The sequence below is a fragment of the Dunckerocampus dactyliophorus genome, chromosome 7 (assembly GCF_027744805.1).
Source record: "Dunckerocampus dactyliophorus isolate RoL2022-P2 chromosome 7, RoL_Ddac_1.1, whole genome shotgun sequence".
Lineage (NCBI taxonomy): Eukaryota > Metazoa > Chordata > Actinopteri > Syngnathiformes > Syngnathidae > Dunckerocampus > Dunckerocampus dactyliophorus.
Window position 1 is genome coordinate 30,017,501 of NC_072825.1, and position 18,987 is coordinate 30,036,487.

Consider the following 18,987-nt stretch of genomic DNA (forward strand, 5'->3'; position numbering starts at 1 on the left):
CTTTTTCACACAGGACCATGTAGCTTTGGATTTTTTTCCTCCCTTCATAAAAAAAAGTTTCATTTAAAAACTGCATTTTGTGTTGAGTTGTGTTGTCATTGACTAATATTTACATTTGTTTGATGATCTGAAACATTCAAGTGTGACAAACTTGCAAAAAAATAAGAAATCAGGAAGGGAACAAACACCTTTTCACACCACTGTATATACAGTATATATTGACAGTTATTTTTATGGCTTTATGCTTCACTGAAATGTTTTTTTCATCAACCGGTGAGATTTTGCACTTTGTCTGACGGTCCTTCAATGCCCCATAGTTTCTGTGAGACGCAAAAGTGAAACATAACTTCCGATTCCACCTATGGATTGTGTCGTGAGTCAACAATGGCAAATGAAGAGAGAATGGGAGGGTTGCAGAGCTGAATTTAATCTCATAATTACAACAGCCGCTGTTATTGCAAATGTTGATCCGACATCAAAGGAGAAGGTCAACGTCAAGCAAGCAGGAGAGTTTGGAGGGGGAGAAATGAGCCGTGTGTCAAAAATAGACATTTTTATTTGTGTTGGTGATCCTGGAAAAAAGGATCTACTGGTAAAGTGGGGATCTACGTAACATAAATATGTATTTTTATTATAATTATAACACATGCACACATACAGGTAAGGAAGACGGTATAATATACTGTAGTACTGCAAGCGCTTCTTTTATTCACCATGCTTGCATGTTCTCTAGTCTTAGGGGTGTTCCAGTGGGGGTTTAGTGCACACTGAGAAGATAAACTTAAAAGTTGTTGCAGAGTGTTGACACACACATACACCATTAACTCCAGTAAACACTCCTCACATGACGGATAACAATATCAGCTTCTCTTCTCCCTCTAGCACACATTTCATGTAGCACTGGGAAAAGATAAAGCTAATGAGTTGACTGTTGGATAAGCATCTGTAAGGAGGGACATGGGAAAACTACAGCGGCAAACAAATAAGAGCCACCACAAAAATCTACAGCTTTGTCAAGTGGGAGACTGTGGGAGAACTGTCTCCTGTGTGTGTGTGTGTGTGTGTGTGTGTGTCTGACTGCTTTCCTGCACGAGGGAGGCAGGGTGCCGGCGACCCGGGCCAGGAGGCAGAACCCTGCAAAAGGCCTGGCTCAGAGGAAGATAAACAGGCTGCGTGCTATTGTTCTCCTGGTATCACTGCCGCCTTGTCAGCCTGACTGATTGAAGGCTGGACCTCCCAAAATAGGCCGTCCCGACTTGTTTCTCTTATACCCTTCTTATGAACACACCCCAGCCCCCACCTCTCGCCATGTCTTTCAGAATGGGGCGGCCAAAGAAGGACACAGATTGCCAGCACAGAGACTGCAAACAGTAACAGAAGGCTGCGATGATCAGTGACAGTGACCAACACTAAAGACCCTCGGGTGACCTCCTTCGCACACACACACCGTTTAGAAGGCCACATCCAGATTTGGGCCTCATGTTTGCTGATAATTGCATTGCAACAGTCATTTTCCCGCAAACATCCCTCGTTTATCGCTGTCAATTGGTTCCAGACCTGACCGTGATAAGTGATTCAGTATTAATAAATTGAATATTTTAGAGCATCAAAAACCTGTTTATAACTTTCCAAATACGGGTTTTAACATTATTAGAGCTCTGTTGACATGAAATAACACCCCTATAGTCACTTTTACAGTCCTATTCTTTGTTTACATCACATTGCGCAGGCTACGATATCACTGTAGGGCATAAGAGACAGCCCCCGCTAGCATAGCAAGCTACCGAGCTAACCAGTTAGCCTCTCCAATTCACTTTTTGTAAACTTAAAATGTTTCATACTTACCACTTCCACACAGAATGAGAGGAGAACCTTTTTTTTTCCCACTTTATCTCAGCCATGGCATGTCGGCTGGGCTCTGCTGGCTCAGTAGCGAGTCTCCATGCGGTGTGAAAGGTAATGTTTAACATCATGCCCCATAACATTACTGCCGCCGAGTGACCACAATACCACATATAACTTGTCTTTCAATATTTTTGGACTAATAAAAGGCCATAGCCAACCATGAAACAGCCATCATTTACTAAGGGACGGCTGTACACACTTGAGAGGAAATATGATTGATGAATCGTGGATTTAGAGTTGAGTGGGAGACCATCTTGTGGTAGACCAGAGCACCTGCACCCCACGATTAGGGTGGGAAATTTGCACACAAATGGAAGCAGCAACAGATGTTCACAGATTATCTTGCTCTGGCTTGAATGAAGCAGCTAGTGTGCTGATAGGTCAGGTTGCCTGACTCCACGGTATGTGAAAACACTTCTGGGCTTTATGGTTTTGTGTTGATGCAATTTTGTCTCTGCCTTCTGTATGTCTTTTCACCAGATTACAAGAAATGATGTGAAGTGGTTCCATTTTTTTAAAGCGGGGCTTTCACAGCTGCACTTAGTGTGTGGTGTCATGTAGTGTCCAGCTGGCGGCACTTAACAAACTGGGCCAAACATTCAGTAAAGAACATGACAGGTGAGATAGTGCCGCTGTGCACTACATAGAATGCATTTAGCAAGTGAAAATACTGCTTTTTGTCTTAAAAACATGTTTCTCTTCACATGGATTCCTACACCAAAGCAGATCAGAAATGCTGGTGGACTCCTTAGGTATTGAGACGGAGAATGACACGACCATCCCTACATCCTGGCATCTTAGACGCCTGAGGAGGTTCCATTCAGACTCCTGTATTGATGGTACAAAGCTGTGACCAAGATTGGGAGAAGTACTCGAAGTACTAACGATGTTTTTACTTTTATGTTTTGTGATTTGGTTTCAGATGCCCTCACCAACAGCTTGGCACCGCTATGACACGTGACTATGCTTTTGCTCAAGCAGGGAAAAAGTGGCTCCGCTCCGTGCCAGACCAAATAGGAGGATGTGGGCGTGGTAACGAATGAAATGAAATAAAACCTATTAAATGAGATAAAAACCATTTATCTTTTAAGCCTCTGACATCCTGACTGTAGATAAAGCAGGATTTTTATGAAATGCTGATATTAAACAGTTGAAGCCACGTTGATTTTTTTTAGTACTGTTGAAATGTCAATATTGACATTACTGGAAGTATAGTTGTGTTGCTTTATGGTTATAAAATCAACGTCGCAATGTCAGCAGTGGGTGCAAACTGATGCGAAATAACCTTGAAGTCAGACGATTCAGTGATCCAATGTTGAAATTCAGCATAGGTTCTACATTATTTTAATGTCACCTTGCCATCTGGGGCTGTACACTGACTACTCTAAAATACAGTGGAACCTTGGTTAGCGTCATTCATCCATTCCCGAAGGTCTGACTTTTTCCATAAGAAATCCAATTCATCCGTTCCAGAAGGACAAAGATTTTAACACAAAACATGTTTTTATAGTTTTACACTTAAAGTTTTACATGCAGAAAACAATTGGAAATGCATATAAATGACGAATGAATGGGATAAATGAACATTAAGGCTTGAAGACATGATTCTTGATGTGACTGTCCCCAAAGACATAATGTGTCAGCGAGATCAATAACCACCACCTTCCTGTTTTGCCATGAGTTATTTCTTGAATTCAGTAGTGCTGCTCACCTCAATACTGTAACCCAAAGAAAGTCAAAGAAAGTCAAAGAAAGTTGCAAGTGCCAGCATTTTGATAAAGAATGTGACAAACATTACTGAATTCCAAAAATAACTCACGACAAAACAGGAAGGTGGTGTTCGTGTGGTGTCTCGCTGCCACATTCTGTCTTTGGAAACAGTCATGCCTTTTATTAATCATTTATGTGCATTTAAAATTGTTTTATGCATCTAAATCTATCATTATAAAACTATAAAACACTTTTAAAGAAAACCGCTGATGACATAGACGGGCGACATAACTTCCAGTTTCGTTTGCCATTTTGTTAGCTAGCTAATAGGATGCCAACAAGGAAAGACATTTTGCGATTTTAAAAAAATTCACTAAGAACGCAGCTGAACTCATGCAGCATATTAAAAACACGACAGGAAGCGTGGAATATTTTAGAAATGCACGCAAACCGAGGCAAATTTGAGTCGTAAATGTTCGACGTGCACCGCTAACACGCCAATACCCGGGGCGGACGCTATCTGAGGTTCCACTGAATGTTAAGTGCGCAGTTGGACTCAGTCTAGCAATAACATGACAGGATACAGGCAATATTGTTCGCTCGATTAAAAATATAGGCTAACTGAAGCAAAATCTTTCGCCGTTAACTGAAAACCACGCTACCAGAGGTTCCACTGCATGTATGCATGTTTCATTTCACTAGCCTTGTCCTTTGGCAAGGTATACTGTAATCTAAATGGCTTCCGAAGTGTGAGGGGTGTACTCCTGTGAGATACTGTAGGTGGTCTACAAACGAATGTATAGATTATGTGTGTGTTTTTCATGCATATTTTCATGTGCTCGTGTTGCTATAATCTACTTGGACTGGATTCTGCAGATTCTTGGCCCACCCAGTGACTCCTTCCCTCCCTTTTTAAAAAGTTATCCTCACTCCAAACCCTGTGAGATCAGGCCCCGGCTCAGATTAAACCAGAGCAAGTTCCTGCACATGTTGTTCCTTATTTGATGTGGACCGACTCCTCTCTGAACCGCCCCCACTCGCTGAGGGTGCTCATAAGACAGCAGACAAAAGCGTACAGTAACAGGCTGGCCTGGATCTGCTGTCAAATATGCGCGCTATGCCTGACCCGCTTTTTCCCTGGCGACACCTCGCGTTTGAGAGCAAGGCGAGCTCTTCTTCCTGTGTGAGAAGAGCCTTTCAGTTTATTGTTATAGCCAACCTGTTGAATCGTTCTAAGAGAGGGGGTGGCTTTAGGGGTTCAGGGGAAGGTCGGAGGTCATGACTCTCAGGCCGGTTTAGATGAATAAACCAATTGGCAAATATTTGCATTGGGCCTCACGTCCTGCAGGAAGGCAGGTTGAGTGTCTTGAAACATGTTATGTTGCAGGGATCCATCACAGCACACCAACCAGTACCGGTACTGCACCAGTACAATTCCATGTTAAATAAACCTTTCCTCCCCGTTCTCTACATCGCATAGGAGCTTTTTGGGAAGAAGAGGAGGAGACTCCGACCCCGTGCTTTGACCTCTTGTGTGTTTTCAGGATTCCTGCCTTTGGAGGGTAACCTGATGCCAGTGAAGAGGGACGGCAAAGAGCGCCTCTCACTTCATACCCCAGAGTCTTTTATTGTGACATTCATAGTGTTTAATCTTGACCTCTGTCAGTTATCAAAGTCATTTTTAAGGACATCTGAGGCAGTCCTGAAAGACCTCGCAGTGAACTGCGACTCACAAGTACTCGTCTCACTCCTTCACTTGCTGCCACTGGCTAAATTAAAAAAGGAACGCTCTTAACATGTCACTAATTGTGCAACTGTTACGCTAACTGCGTTTGTAAAGATGTGGTAGCCCTGCGGAAAAAGCATCACATCTGCTCCTTGCCTCAAATCAGCTGTCCTTTCCCCTTCCTGCCCGAGCTGCATCTCAGACTTCACAAAACCAACGATTCATTCAATCAGCCCGCGATTTTCATTGACTCACGGGTACTCAACCAGGACTAGAGTTTCACTGAGTCACAGGTGCTTCACGAAAACTCGGGTTTCAACTACTCACGGGATGATAGACACACAACTTCACTGACTCATGAGCGCTTGACCAAGAATCGAGTTTTACTGACTCATGAGTAAAAAAAAACTTGCGTATCACTGACTCACAGGTTGATGAAGACTAGAGTTTCAGACTCAAGGGTGCTCACCAAAGTTTCACTGACTTGACAAAGACTCAAGCTGCACTGATTGAAGAGTGCGCAACGAAGAGATTCACTGACTCATGAGTTGTTGAAGACTCCAGTGTCACAAACTCATGGGCTGACAGAGATTCACGTTTCACTGACTCATGAGTTGATGAAGACTTGAATGTCACTGACTCACAGGTTGACAAAGACTGGAGTTTCACTGACACATGAGTTGACAAAGACTCGAGTGTCACTGACTCACAGGGTGATGGGAGACTCGAGTTTCACCAACTCACAGGATGACAAAGATTCAAGTTTACTGACTCACGCGTGCTCAACGAAGTCTCGACTTTCACTGACACGTGAGTTGGCAAAGATTCAAGAGTCACTGACTCATGGGTTGACGAAGACTCGAGCTTCACTGACTCATGGGTGCTCAAAGTAGACTCGAGTTTTACTGACTCACGAGTTGACAAAGATTCATGTGTTACCGACTCTCAGGCTGACGAAGACTGGAGTTTCACCTTCTCACGGGATGACAAAGGCTCAAGTTTACTGACTCACGCGTGCTCAGCGAAGAAAAGTTTTACTAGTGCATGAGTTCATGAAGCCATGAGTGTCACTGACTCACGGGGTTGATGGAGACTTGAGTTTCACTGACTCACGGGTGCTCAACGAAGACGCTAGTGTCACTGACTCACAGGTTGACAAAGATTTGAGTCGCTTATGTGTTGACGAAGACCATGTTCCCACCCTCACCTATGGGCACGAGCTTTGGGTCGTGACCAAAAGAACGAGACCGCAGATACAAGTGGCCAAAATGGCTGGAAGAGCTCGGCCATCCGGGAGGGGCTCAGAGTAGAGCCGCTGCGCCATCACATTGAGAGGAGCCAGCTGGAGGTGGCTAGGGGGGCATCTAGTCCAGATGCCTCCCTGGTGAGGTGATGAGCTGGCCTGGGAACACATCGGTGTCCTCCTGGTGGAACTGGAAGAGGTGGCCGGAGACTGGGAGGTGTGGACTTGCTTACTGAAAGTGTTGCCCTCACGACCCGGACCCAGATGAGTGGAAGAAGATGGATGGATGGAGTTGATTATCTTAAAAAGCTGAAAGTGAGGAAAAAATGTTGCTTTTATATTTTAGATCATTTAATTTCATTTGTAATCATTTGTATGACTCGTATTTGATATCATTTTACACATAGTTTTTATTATCTTATCCATTTATCCAAATGCTTTGAAATCAGAGGTTGACCTGTCCCAGGACGGATTTGTTTTTAGTGCTTTTCTTCAGGATTATGATTTGGATTCAGGCCCACACTGGGATCCCCGACATGCAGGGGCCGTGCATTGACTTGAATCAGCCTGTGTAAGTGGAGTTAGCTATTGTGATGACATGCTAATTTATGTGGGAATATGCGCCGCTCGGACACAGTATTGATTGAAGCGATAGGGGCCCCCCCTCCCTCTTATGTGTTTCATCCAACCTCACGTAGCCACCAGAAGCAGGGGGGGTTCCTGTTCCACATCACAAGTTGACACCTCATGTGCACTCTGCTGCACACTACGTAGATAAACACACACCACTTTCAGCTTTTGTCCAATCAGTTAGCGTGTTTGACATGGGAAGGAACGCACGAGGAGAGAAGTTGCTATGTGTTGTATGCTGAGTTGGTTAGTTGGTCACGTAGCTTGCTCGCTTATGCTTGTGAATATTCTCATTCATCCGAACAGTCCAGTTGCAATCGATTGAACACCCTGAGAGTTTGCTTGCTTGCTTATTAGTTACAGTGGAACACGTTTAAGTGGCTCCTGTTTATGGCCAACTCATCAAGTCCTGGTCTATTGTGTTCCTCTAATAACTAAAAATTGCCCGGGTGGCTACTTTGAGGTCACGCTGATCCGCTAGCATTCCCTGATGAAATTCTCCATAAGAGATATTTTTGAGCCGAGCATGAGGAATAAAATGCAGTATGAAATATGAACTCGGCCAATGTTAGCAGACGTACTGTATATGTCACAGCAGTCCTTGCGTGAGTACTCTGATAGCCTGATAGTCTTCTTATATTACCGTTGCAGTACCGTTTCATTTTATTTGGTGAATTTAGGTTTTGTTGAGCCACTTTCGCGGTTTTCCCCCCGATGTTTGCAAGCCAGCTTGCGCTCTTGCAGTTATTAGTGTATCCACCAGTTAAATTACTTGCCGGCTTTTGTTAGTTTGGTCTCTCACTCTCGTTAGCTGGCGTTTTTTTGTCAGTTATTTGGCTTGCTGTCTCGTTTATGTGTCAGTTAGTTAGCAAGATAGCTTGCTTGTCTGTTCCTTAATCCGTTTATTAGTCAGTTACTTACCAGTTAGTTAGCAGGACCACACAAAAACTGGGGTGACCGAAAACCAGGACACTCTGCTCGACAGTGAGATGCTCAAATGATGCTCAAAGTTTACCACAAGATCTCGCGAGATTAAAACGTGCTGAGATTTCTCGTTTGCAGAAAAGCTATCTTGCGAGAACGGCAGCCAGACGCCGATCAGGCTGTGAACTATGACATCGCTACTACAAGTACGAATGAAAAACAGTAATACGGAAGTGGCAGTGTGCGGGGCATTATTGGAAGTGCTGCATGCACACCTTGCTTCCAATTTACCTCGGTGTTTGCCGGGGTCAGCGAGTGTCATGTGGCTCTTTTTCCATCAGAGTTGAACAGCTGCATCCGTATTAACGGACTCACACAACATATTGCACGCTAACCAGCGGATGCACCAGAACCAAGGCAAAATTGTGCCTTAAATGCAACGTTAACCGAAAAACACACTAACTGAGGCGGACGTTAACCGAGGATCCACTGGACTTTCCTACAAGTTCAATCCCAGCCATTTTCCAAAAGACAACCCCTTCAGTAGCAGACATTTTAGATGATTTTGACTGATCTTTCAAGGCACACAGAATATTGTGTTCTATGGCTATGTAAACACGCAACCTACCAAAAGATCGGAAAAAAGTTTGTTTCTACCTTTTTCCGTTCTTTAGTAATCAGCAGTAGAACATAGGTACGTTTCAGGAAAATATCAGTTCCCAACTAAAAAAGGGAGAAACCCAGCTTTTTGATAAAAGATACATTTCAAGCATAACTTTCACTTTGACACAAATATTTTTTGCTTTTGTGACAGCTCAAATAAACAACACAAAAAAGGGTTTGTTCTACATCAAAATAACGATTTATTTACAAATATAACACCATCAACTAGTTAAACTGTTCACATTTGGAACTTAACTATGTGTGTGCACGCGTGTACGTGCGTTACAAACGCTTAAACTTCTGCATGATGCACTCCTCTACACTTTCACTTCCTCCTTGCTGTTGAGTGTGTTTTTACAGGCCAGTGATCCATGCCGAGCTCTTATCAAATGCATTTCTGCCACCTTGTGGCTGTTTAAGGCTTAAAACTGCTGTAAAAGTGACATCTATTAGTGTGCAGTTGCATCATCACGTCTTTTTGCCTCTGGCGCATAAAAACGTAAAAGACGTACACTACAGGTCTCTCACTTCCTGCCTTCCTGTGTGAGTTTTCCGTTGACATGATCCCTGCCGAGCTCTTATCAAATGCACTTCTGCCACCTTGTGGCCGTTTTTATGGCTTAAAATTGCTCGGGAAGTGAAATGCATTAGTGGAGAGTTGCATCATCACCTCTGTTTGCCCTAAAAAAAACCCTAAAAGACGCTTAAATATGTTGGGATCGGCCGTTTGGGTTTATGAAAACGTATAAATATGTCTTTGGTACTGACTGAGTTCAATTCAATAATGCTTCTCACCTGCGTTATCAAATTGCTGCTTGCACTCGCAACTTCCTTTGGCCCCATGGTGGGTTATTTAGCAGCAATAAAAAAAGGTACGGACAGTGAGTCAACAACGCGTAGGGTGCTTTGTTTAGGCACTGGATTCTGTGGAAAGATATCGCACAGGGCAAACGGGCTGGTTTACTGAGAAAGTGTACGAAAACTGGGGTAAAACTGTTGCTGAAAACCAAATCAAAGGTATTTGAAAACCGAGGATTGACTGTATTTCTCTACTTTTGGCGCCCACTTTCCAATGTTTGTAACGTACACGAGCGCCACCTACCGGCCTGGAGTTGTGCTGCTGTTGCTCATGTCGTCTCATCACATTGGAGCGTATGGAAGCACTCAGCTGCACGGTTGCCTTCATGCGAGGCCACGGCGTACATACGCGTTCACACGCTGCTACATCGCCTTGTTTGTTGTCGTTCGTGTCCCAGCGGCTCCTCTCAGGGAGCAACAATGGCTCTTTGTCGGAGTAATTGGACCAAAGTTATGTCGTCAGCCAATTAGGCCCTTCTCTCAGCGCTCCCCGCGTCCTCGCCTCGCCAGTGTCCGTAATATACGTCCTCATTAGTCATACTCTACGTCCTCTTTTTTTTTCAGTCACGCCTCATGTTTGCTGGTTTTATCTTCATCATGGTGGAGTTGACCTTAAATGAAAGCAGTCACTGTTTTTTTTTTTAAGTGTGTGCCAGTTTTCTCCTAGACGTCTCCGTGCACACTCCCTGGCACAGGACAGGCGCAACGTCAAACCAATATTGACTCCATTTGAGTCGGACAAATCATTCCAACCCCCACCCTTCCTTTTTTTTCCTGCCTTCTTTCAGCCGCCCCGTTGTTCACTCAGCTGCCATCACTGCTTTCTCTGGCCCGTTCTCTTTCATCCTCCTTTCTACCGCCACCGCCTTTGTGTCCTTGTCCGTCTACGGCGGGGTGTCCAAACGTTTATCCAGCAGGGGCCACATAGTGAAAATGAAAGGACGTAAAGACGCTTTGATATTTTGAATGCTAAAAAGTTCAAGACAAAAACTCACCTCAGCTTTATGATAAGTGAAAAAGCTTATTATTTGTTTCAACTTCCCTCTTTGCTCTTTTGCCCCCATTTTTGCTGTGATTTTTTTAAATTTTCAAAATATTTCAACTTTCTTTTAAAATAATCTTTTTAAATGTTCTTTTCATCATATTATGACTTTATTTCCATATTATACATTTTTACCACAACCTAATTTTCCAAAAATGACAACTTTATTTTGTTTTGTTTCTCACATTACGACTTATTACTCATATTACTTTCTTATCACGAAATAACATAACTATGCTACTAAAACATAATTTGTCCTCATTTTATGAATTTATTCCCAGAAAACTGAGACTCAAATTTGAGAGAAAAAAATGACTTTACTTCATTCTCCAAATCTTGCATCTTTATTTTGTTTTGTTTCTTTCTCATAATATCATGACTTTTTAAAAATCATATTTTTTCTTCAATGTTTCAACTTTATGCTGCTAAAATGCCATTATTTTTCCTCATAATATTAAAAATGTATTGTCAGAAAATAGTGACTTTTTTCTCGTAAGAATACAACATTTTTCTTTAAATAGTTTGATTTTTTTTTTGTAAAATTACAGCTGTTTTTTTCCGTTTCTGCTGCTGTTTTTTGTTTTTTTTTCCCCAACTATTTCAACTTTCTACTTGCTAAATTTCTTTCACATAATATTAAGATATTTTAATATTACGTATTAAAATTATATATTTTTTATTATATTTTTGACTTAATTCCCATAACATTAACTTTTTCGAACACCTAGTTTTTAAAGTTTTTAAACAAAATTGCAACTTTATTTGTTGTTTTTTTTTTTTTTAAATAATATTATGATGTTAAAAAAATGTTTTTAATATTTCAAATTTATGCAGACATTTTTTCCTCATAATATTGTGATGATATTCTTTTTTCTCTTTTTTCTTGTAATATTTTGACTTCTTTCTTGTAAAATTACTGCAGATTTTTCCTTTTTTTTCTCTTGTTAAATTATATTTTTAGGATGTGCTGCGCTCCAATAAAAAAAGAGCCACGAACCGCAAATGGCTGTCGGGGCACACTTTGGACACCCCTCTATGGCCTCTGAGTGTTATGCTAGTTTGGGTTTCAAAACTCGGCCCAGTGAGTCCCTGTTAGCTATAATGTGCTAAATGCATAACCACTTATTGCCAAGTGTTTGCACAAACAAATACATGGTTGACCGCTTTTGTTGACATAAGATTCTATGAAAAAGCATTAAAACCTGCACTCAGTGACTTCCTGTTCAGTGCAAAGTAAGCGTCGCAGCATTAACCTGGCGTCTACCACAGCAACTAACAAAATGCACCCGTTTTAATTTTTTTGAATGACGTGTGTAAAATGTGCTATGAAAAAAGACGAATGTAAACACAAATATGCAAGCGGTGGCAACCGACAGCCACTTGTGTTGACATGAGTCAGCCAATCCTAGGGGGCGTCGACTTAAACGGTTCCACTGTACATAAGAACAAGAAATAAGAATTCTTTTTTCAGTTTGTTCCATCGCATTTACATTTTCATTTGTTGAAAAATCTTTTATTTTGAAATGTTGATGACTCGATAATCACTTGATAACAATGAATAGCACCATTCAAAAAAATTATGCAAAAATTACAGTCAGTGCCTCGAATAATAAATGTCCCCCAAGATCACACTTTTTATGTATGTTCAATTTATATTTATTTTATGTTATTTTTGTTGTAATTATTGTATTTATTTATTTAGGATTATTTTCATTTTTAATATTATTATTTCAATTCAGCAACATATATATTTAGTTGTTTATTTATCGGCTACAGTCGTCCTTGCTGTATCGCATTTTCAATATCACTCCCTCGCACTCTCGTGGTTTTCAAAAAATAAATGAATTCATTAATGGTCGCTGGTTCGTGGTTGACTATGGCCTTTTATTCTGTGTGGAAGTGGTCCATTTTTTTTCGTTTATTTCGTCCTCCTTCCTCGTTCAGTTTCATACCCATGATGGATTATTAGGGCCACATTGAAAAAAAACAAACTAATCTGAGATTTCCAGAATAAAGTCATAAATTTAGGACTTTAAAAAGATTAGCATGTCTAGCCCTTCTCATTTCCTCCGTCCTTATCCCGCCCCCTCCACATGCCAAAGGTCACATAAGTCCCCCCTTTTCATAGGTGTCTCAGGCCATGCCTGTAACATAAAGTTACCATTTTTTTCTAGTAAATTTACGACTTTATTCTCAAAATATCAGATTATTTTAATACTCCGTCGTAACAGGCATTGCCTGAGACAGCTATGAAAAGGGGGAACTTATGTGACCTTTGGCCTTAGGCATGTGGAGGGGCGGGTAAGAAAGGCGGAAGTGAGAAGGGCTAGCTATGCTAATCTAAATGCTAAATGCGCAACTGCTGTGTTTTGCTGCCAGGTTGTAAATAAAAGCTTGCCTGAAGCAAGAGGAACGTTTCCTTCCTTCCTGAAGAACTATGCTCTATTTTCCCTCTGACACGTATGACACCATCACTCCTCATATTAACACTTTATTCTGGTAAATTTACGACTTTTTTTCTCGGAACTGCATGACTTTATTCTCTTAATATTACAACTTTTTTTCTCATAAAAAGTTTATTCTAGTTAAGTTTATTCTCGTGAATTACGACGTTTTCCTGTAAATTTATGACTTAATTCTTGTAATATTACCACTTTTTCACGTAATATTAAAACTTTTTTTTCCATAAATGTACGACTTTATTGTGTTATGACTTATGTTATGTTATGTTATGACTTTTTTTCTTGTAAATTTACGACGTTTTCCTTCGAAATGTACGTCCTTTTTTCTTGTAAATGTGCCTTTTTTTTCATAAATTTACAACTTTTTTTCTCATAAATTTACATTTATTTGTTCTTGTAAATTCACGACTTTGTGACTTTGTTCTCAAAATCTCCAATTTTGTTTTCTCTTCAATACTCCAACGTACGAACCCGTTCTTACGTTAAGGATGAATAAACTGGAGGCTCGGTAGACTGCTACGTTCCAAGCAGCGGCCGTGTCGGACTGGCATGAACGTATCGTTCACGTGACAAACGTGGATGATCGTTTTGGAATGCCAAGCGATGGACCCACATTACGTTTGAGATACAACAACAACAAGGAACTTTCCCAATGCTAACGGTGAGTTGTTATGTCTTATTATTCCTTATTGTATCTACAATATTAAGTAATACGAGTATAAAGATGACTATAGGGGTGTTATTTCCTGTCTAGAGGGCTCTGATAATGTTAAAAAAAAGGGTTTTAGAAGGTCGTAAAGAGGTTTTCTATGCTCAAACTTTGTTAATATTCAATCCTACTTTGCAGGAATTCACTTCGCGGTGGGGTCTGGAACCAATTAACGATAAACACAAACTCTGGCATGGAAACAGGAGTTCAGAGTTCTAGAGTGTGTAGTAACGCTAGCGAGTACCCTGTAGTGTATGTATGTAGTATACAGGTGTTACGTTGCTCCATGCGTGAGCGTCAGCACGTACAGACAGAGTGTGAATCTACTGGGGGAGTGGAGCGGGAAGCTAGACGCCAGCATACTTTCATGTGATATTTATACGCGCTGCGGCCGTCTGCCATGTTTACAAAACCAGACTTTGGTCATAAATTTTCAAGTCTTTCGACTTTCTCTCAGTTCTGGTTTTGTCGACGCTCCAGTGCTACTGTAAGGCTGCCAGTTGGAGAGCCGGTGCACAGCACGGCCACTGGTGGACTGCAGGGCTTGGACTGGAGATGTCATCCGTGTCGGTCATTCATTGGGAGGATCTTCTGCTAATGAACTTACGGCATATCAAATCAAAGATGTGGCGTTCTTTAGGCATGCTATCTTTGTATTGTAAATCCTGTTGATGTCTTCATGTTTTACTCTTCCATGCATTTCCAGCAGGGATGCAGACTCTGCATCGGTCCGTTGTGGTCACGAGGGAGCTGAGCCGATCTACGTTCCTGCCCTCACCTATGGTCATGAGCTTTGGGTAGTGACCAAAGGGACAAGATGGCGGGTACAAGTGGCCGAAATGAGTTTTCTTCAGAGGGTGGCTGGGCTCTCCCTTCGAGATAAGGTGAGAAGCACTACGGGAGAAACTCGGAGCAGAAGCGCTGCTCCTCCGTATTGAGAGGAGCCAGATGAGGTGGCTCGGGCATCTGGTCAGGATGCCTCCCGGTCGCCTCCATGGGGAGGTGTTCAGGGCACGTCCAACCGGCAGAAGGCCTCGGGGAAGACCCAGGATACATTGGAGAGACTATGTCTCTCAACTGGCCTGGGAACACCTTGGGATCAGCTGGGAAGAGCTGGACGAAGTACCCGGGAGAAGGAAGTCTGGGCTTCCCTGCTTAGGCTGCCTTCTCTGAGAACTCTGAGTTCTTTTGCCCAAAACTTTAAAATATGACCTAGGCCATTAATTTAATAGGGTGACGAATTTTGCAATAAAAGTAACTGACATAATGGTAAGATTACATTCCTTCTCTCTTCAATTGCCGTTGTTTACTTGCATCACAATCCAGGTTTAGGCAATGAATCAAAGATGCCTCACACAATTATCAACACATCTAAAGTATCTCCTCCGTAGCTACTCAATGATCCATGAACGGATGGAATCAGAGTCACAGTGTAGCCTTCAGCCTGGTCGTCAGGCTAGCCGCGTCTGCTTAATCCACGCGACTTGCCTGTTGTAACTCCAGTAAGGATTTACCATCATATATTCACCCATTCAGTCCCAAAGACGCATTTCTAAGTTTTTATAAACCCGAACGCCCGATCCCAAGAACGTATTTATACGTCTTTTACGTTTTTTGCGCGAGAGACAAAAAGAGGTGATGATGCAACTCTCCACTAATGCATCAACACTTCAGAGCAATTTGAAGCCACAAAAACGGCCACAAGGTGGCAGACGTGCATTTGATAAGAGCTCGGCGGGGATCATTTCAATGGAAGAATCACACATGACAGGAAGGAGGAAGTGAGAGAGCTGGAGGGGTGTAGCTTGCGGAAGGGAAATTTTAACGCATGCACACAGTTCAGTCCCAAAGGTGAAAATTGTAAAAAGTTCATGGTGTTATATTTGTAAATAAATTGTTATTTGGATTTAAAACAACAATGAAGGACTGCTGAACCGAGTGTGAGACCTCAACGTTTGGCAAAAGAAAGCTGTCAGTGAAGAATGAATACATAAAATGGAACAATTGCGGGCATTCCACCAGTGGTACATGTAAACATGTGACCTGTATTGTCACGTATCAACGTTCATCATGGTCCATTCATGGAGAATTTCTCTGAATGCTGAATCTCAAATGTGTGGGCATCTGCTGGATGTTGTTTTCCCATACAAGTATGTGGTCCAGTAAATCGGACCATCCCTACTTTCAATGAAAGAAAAATGTCCTCGTTGCGTAAGTTGTGCTGTGGGAGTGTAAAGACGCTCGCATCGGTGGAGACGTAAATCTTTTCCTGAAGCAACTTTGCGCCCCGACTGCTCCCTCTGCGTTTCTGTCATCCTCATGATGAAATGAACACGAGCTCGTCGTGGGCTTTGTGGAATGAAAATATGAAAATGGCTTTGCTCCACCACCGTACAGGCCCCCTCGCTCGTCTGCCTCAGTCGGATCGTCTTAAATCTCCCCAGTTAGCATCAGGCGGTCTTGCAGGCGCTCGGACCCCGGGGCCTGTGACCTTCTGGCTGGGGGGAGCCTTGGGGAGGTGCTAGTGTCAGTTTTTGAGTGATTTATGGCTCCCAGAGGGCTGTGGCCCACTGTGATGTGCAGCGCTATTAGTCAGATCAGCCATCCGGGACAAATAACAGATCTGTTGCTACACGCGGGGCCTCCTAACACACACATAAACATGCATGTCTCCGTCCTGTGTTAACTCGTTTTTGGGGGGGGTTTTGTCCCGTGACTGTGCAGAATGCTAGCTTAACTACATGTCAGGGCTATAAGTGGTCACGGAGCACTGGTAGCCAAGGCGATGGCCTCTGGCTAATTGCAGTTACTGATAGACACGCTGCTCTCAAGTACAAAGATATCCTGTTTCACTCCTAACGTAAAGCTCATACTTGTACACACCCTTCTCAATACATCACATGTGGAAGTACGTGTGTGTGTGTGTGTGTGCGTGCGTGTGTGTGTGCGTGGATGCTTCTGGAATCCACCCTCATTCCTCTTGGCGACTTTTTCTATTTGCACAGATCAAATCTTAAGCCGCCTCTTTAATGTGCTCGCTCTTCACTGGGTGGCTGACAGCACGCTTTCATGTCGGCTTATCTGCGTCACCATCGCCATGTCGTCCACGCTCCTGGATGCCTGTCCAAGAAAAGCAACCGCCAGTGGGTGTGGATTATGTAGTCCACTTACTGGCCCGTGGATGCCACTGTGGCACTGGAAGAGGTGGCAGAGTGTTGAAAGACACCTCTCCGTTTCCTGCTTATTTACCTCTCTTCCCGCCTGTGTCGCCTTCTCTCTCGTCTACACACTTTCTCCATCCGTAACGATGCCGCTGATGGCTTTAAACTCACACTAAAATTGTAGTGATGACTTTGTATGAGAGGCAAGTGAAGCAGATAGCGGACGATTATGACTGATGTTGCGTGGAAAAGTCGTAATATTAGCAACAAAAGTCACAATGTTATGCGAAAGTCGCAATGTTATTTGGAAAGAGTTGCAATGTTAGGATGAAAAAAGTCATAATGTTATGAGAAAAAAAGTCTTAACGTTATGAGAAAACAGTTGCAACCTTATGTGGATAAAGTTGGAATGTTATGTGAAAAAGTCACAATATCAGGAGAAAAAAGTTGCAATGTTGGGAGTGAAAAGTCATAATCTTATGAGAAAAAGTCACAAAGTTATGAGAAAAAGTCACAAAGTTATGAGAAAAAGTCACAACCTTATGAGAAAAAGTTGCAATGTTATGTGGAAAAGGTTGCAATGCTGGTAGTAAAAAGTCGTAATGTTGTGAGAAAAAAAGTCACACATTTATGAGAAAATGTCGCAACCTTATGAGAAAAAGTCGTAATGTAATGTGGAAAAAGTCGCAATGTTAGGAGAAAAAAGTCGCAACCTTATGAGAACAAAGTGGCAACATTATGTTGTGTGAAAGTCACGTTATTTGGAAAAAGTTGCAATGTTAGGAGAAAAAAGTGGTAATGTAATGTGGAAAAAGTCACAGTGTTAGGAGAAGAAAATGGTAATGTTATGTGTGAAAAATCGCAATGTTACGAGAAAAAAGTTGCAATGTTATGTGGAAAAAGTTGCAATGTTGGGAGAAAAATGTCATAATATGTGAAGAAGTCATGTTATATGAAAGTTGCAATCTTATGTGAAAAAAGTTGCAATGTTGGGAGAAAAATGCCGTAATGTTATGTGAAAAAGTCATGTTATGTGAGTCATAATGTTATGTGAAAAAGTTGCAATGTTAGGAGAAAAAAGTCACAAAGTTATGAGAAAAAGTCGCAATGTTATGTGAAAAAGTTGCTTGTTAGGAGAAAAAAGTTGCAATGTTATGTGAAAAAGTCGTAATGTTATGTGAAGTCATGCTATATGAAAGTCACAATGTAATGTGGAAAAAGTTGCAATGTTAGGAGAAAGAAGTTGCAACCTTATGAGAAAAAAGTCGTAAAGTTATGTGAAAAAGTCACGTTATGTGAAAGTCGCAATGTACAGTAATGTGGAAAAATTTGCAATGTTAGGAGAAAAATGTTGCAATGTTATGTGAAAGTTGCAATGTAATGTGGAAAAAGTTGCAGTTGGGAGTGAAAAGTCGTAATGTTATAAGAAAAAAGTTGCAACCTTATGAGAAAAAGTCGCAATGTTATGTGAAAAATTTGTAATGTTATGAGGAAAAAGTTGCAATGTTACGAAAAAACCTGGCGTAAAGTTATGTGAAAAAGATTGCAATGTTATGAGAAAAAGGTCGTAATGTTATTTACAAAAATGTTGTCATGTTATGTGGAAAAAGTCGAAATATTTGAAAAAAGTGGAAACATTACCAGAAAACAGTTGTGATGTTACGTGAAACAAGTTGCAACGTTACAACAGGAAAGTCATAATGTTGTGTGGAAAAAGTTGCAACGTTATGAGAAAAAAGTTGGACTGTTATGTAATGTTATGTGGGAAATATAACATAACATATGCTACTTTATATTTTTTATATTGTTTGGGCTTTGGGGCACAACCAACAAATCCTGCCTAGCAACAGGTGGCAGCCCAAAGGTATAAAGTTAGGAGGAAGAGACTACTCGAGCTCTCGCTAGCCAAACACTGCTGTTAGAAGATCATTTGCAGGTAACGTACAAATAAGAG

The 18,987-nt window shown here is 41.7% G+C and overlaps 1 protein-coding gene across 2 annotated transcripts in view; it reads left to right on the plus strand.

Annotated features, from left to right (window-relative positions):
* Positions 1-2,511, plus strand: part of tars2 (threonyl-tRNA synthetase 2, mitochondrial) — an 84,495-nt gene extending 81,984 nt beyond the window's left edge. The window contains exons 20-21 of one of the 2 annotated variants that reach the window (XR_008571984.1): positions 1,320-1,423; positions 2,386-2,511. The gene's annotated coding sequence lies outside the window, so the exon portion shown is untranslated. The remainder of the gene's footprint in view (positions 1-1,319; positions 1,424-2,385) is intronic. The other variant, XR_008571982.1, reaches the window with a different exon arrangement.
* The last annotated feature ends 16,476 nt before the right edge of the window (positions 2,512-18,987 follow it).